This window comes from Thermobia domestica, chromosome 12 (assembly GCF_964235325.1).
Source record: "Thermobia domestica chromosome 12, izTheDome1.hap1.1, whole genome shotgun sequence".
NCBI classification, from domain to species: Eukaryota; Metazoa; Arthropoda; class Insecta; order Zygentoma; family Lepismatidae; genus Thermobia; species Thermobia domestica.
The window spans coordinates 181,045,897-181,048,524 of record NC_137465.1 but is presented as its reverse complement, the minus strand read 5'-3'; the positions used below and the strand labels follow the sequence as shown (position 1 = coordinate 181,048,524).

Sequence of the window (2,628 nt, the reverse complement as noted above, 5' to 3'; positions counted from 1 at the left end):
GAAATAATTAGGTTGAATAAAATATAGAGTGGAAGTAGAAAGTGTTCTTCACATCCCTTTATTATATAATCTGAAATACCATCAGGTCCCATCGTTCCTTTCCCCTTCAGTTTTCTTATTGCTTTTTTTAATTTCAGTGATCTCAATTTTTAGAATCCTTAATTTGTCCAGTGTCTCATATGAGCTGTTACTATTACTACTGCTATCCATGATATCTTCGTTATTATAGACTGACTGAAAATATGTAGCAAATGAATTTGCAATCTCGTCATTACTAACTAATTCGTGGCTATTGTATGTCAGCGTGTTACAATTAAGGTGTTGGGTCTTAGTTTTAACAAAAGTCCAGAGCTGGGAAGGATCAGTTTGTAACGTGTTTTCTGTATTCGCAACAAAGTTACTATATTCTGTTCTAATTTCTTTTTTAAGTTCATTTCGTAACTTCTTAAATTCTAGGAAGTGATAAGCTATATTTCTGCTATTGTGCTTAATTGCCCTGTGGTGATGGGCTTTTGTTTTTATTTTCCGAATTATATTCTTAGTAATCCAAAGAGGGTACTTTCTATTTACCTCTTTTTTGAGAGGAATTCACTTATCAAAAATATTACATATTGTATTATAAAATGATTCTGTAGCCGTATCAACCTCAGAATAACAGCTAAGGAATGTCCTGTCAATATTTTGAAGTTCAGAATAGAGTTGCCTAAAATTAGCTTTTCCAAAATTATATGTGCTGATATTACATTTTTTGTTTATACCTAATAATTTGCATAATTTTACTGTTATAGATAATGCTAAGTGGTACACATTCTCCTTAACTAAAGGAAATATGTCCCTAGTGACTGTTAAGCTAAGTTCGATCGATCGAATAAAACCCAGACATTATTATTATTATTATTATTATTATTATTATTATTATTATTATTATTATTATTATTATTATTATTATTATTATTATTTTACATTTTGCTTTCATAAAATATAAATTCACATTTCTACGGTACTATGAATCATATTGGTTTTCGACATTCCTTTTGTTTTAAAGAACATTGTTTTGATTTATCCATATATCCATGAATTCAATATTGTTTAGATTTATCCATATAATTTACAAGCAGTACAAGCTTCACTACTAGGATTAGGTGAATCACTTTTAGGATTGTGTGTATAACTGTTAGGATTACATTATAACTTTTAGATTGTGTGTGTTACTACTAGAATTATGATAATCACTGTTAGATTGCGCGTGTCACTTCTAGGATTATGTGTATCAGTGTTAGAATCTCTGTGTCACTGCTAGAATTATGTGTATCACTGTTAGATTGTGCGTCTCACTGCTAGGATTATGTGTATCACTGTTAGGATTATGTGTGTCACGGTTAGGATTGTATATGTCACTGTTGGAACTTGTGTCACTGACGGGACAGGACGTTTTGGCGCGGAGGTTTCGGCGCTGCCGTTTGGGCTCAAAGCCGTTTAGGCGCCAGACGTTTGGGCGCGAGGTAAAGAGTAAAAATCACATTTTACGGCATATAAAGTAAGCTAGGCACTGAAAACTAAGGGCGAATCAAGATATATACATTTCCTACACTTCTATCTTTGTCTCACCTCATTTATCTCTATATTTTCTATCTCTATCTTATTTATTCATCTAAATTAAATAGTTTAAAGCGTTTGTCGCATTTGTTGCCTAACCTCGTCATGGATTGATTTTTCACCTGTTCACAATTCTTGTAGTTCTTATCTAATGTTGATCTAATTTTTGTATTATATAAGAAAGCTAGGAAATAAAGGAATAAGACGAACTGTTAATAATTTTCTTAATGTTAATTAAAACATATTGATTTAATTTGTGTATTTTTTTTTAAAAAAAGATAATAATTACATACTTATGAATATTAAAATTTACGTTTGCCAAGCTCTTCTCTTCCTTAAGTCCAATAAAGAACTACCAATAAAAGATTTCCGCGCACTTGAGTTGAGGGGAGTGGCCCCGCGTAGCGTAGTCGCTAACGCTCTCGCCTTCGGTGCGAGAGGTCCCGGGTTCGATTCCCGGTGGGGGCACTCGGTCGGAAAGTGTAACACGCTCTTTCCCACCCTGAATGACGTTTTCCTGTGTTTTCCTCTTCACATTCGCCGGGGTGGTACCTAATTTATAGGTCCAGACCGCTTCCTTCCCCAATCCTTTCCTCCTTCCCTTTCCCCGGATAGTGTGCTCCCTCAAACGTGACGGGATAAATGGCCTTAGATGCCGAGAGCCCAGAAATCTAAAAATCCTAAATCCTAATCGAGTTGAGAGAATAATATTAATACAGGGTGTCTAAGACATTGAGTCTAGGAACTGCAGTATGCCGTATAAGTATCACTTTTTTTTTATTAATATTCCAATATAAAAATCAAAACTTAACACACTTTTTTTCCCCCCATTGTAAGCATTTAATCTGCATTATAAAAAGTGGCGAAAGGAAAAAAAGAAAGATTTCAAAGTGAAAAATAATAGTTAAGTGTGCATAGATTGGTCATTTAGCCACTAGAAATGTGTTTGACATTCACACTTATTGCGTAACTACAGTAGGCCTGCTTTAAGTTTTTTAATGGAATAGGCCCACTATGTATGTAATGCAGTCA

The 2,628-nt window shown here is 33.9% G+C and overlaps 1 non-coding gene across 1 annotated transcript; it reads left to right on the top strand.

The window, feature by feature from the left end:
- Positions 1-1,990: 1,990 nt before the first annotated feature.
- Positions 1,991-2,064, top strand: TRNAR-UCG (transfer RNA arginine (anticodon UCG)). Its single transcript has one exon. It is a non-coding gene; the product is annotated as a tRNA-Arg (tRNA).
- The last annotated feature ends 564 nt before the right edge of the window (positions 2,065-2,628 follow it).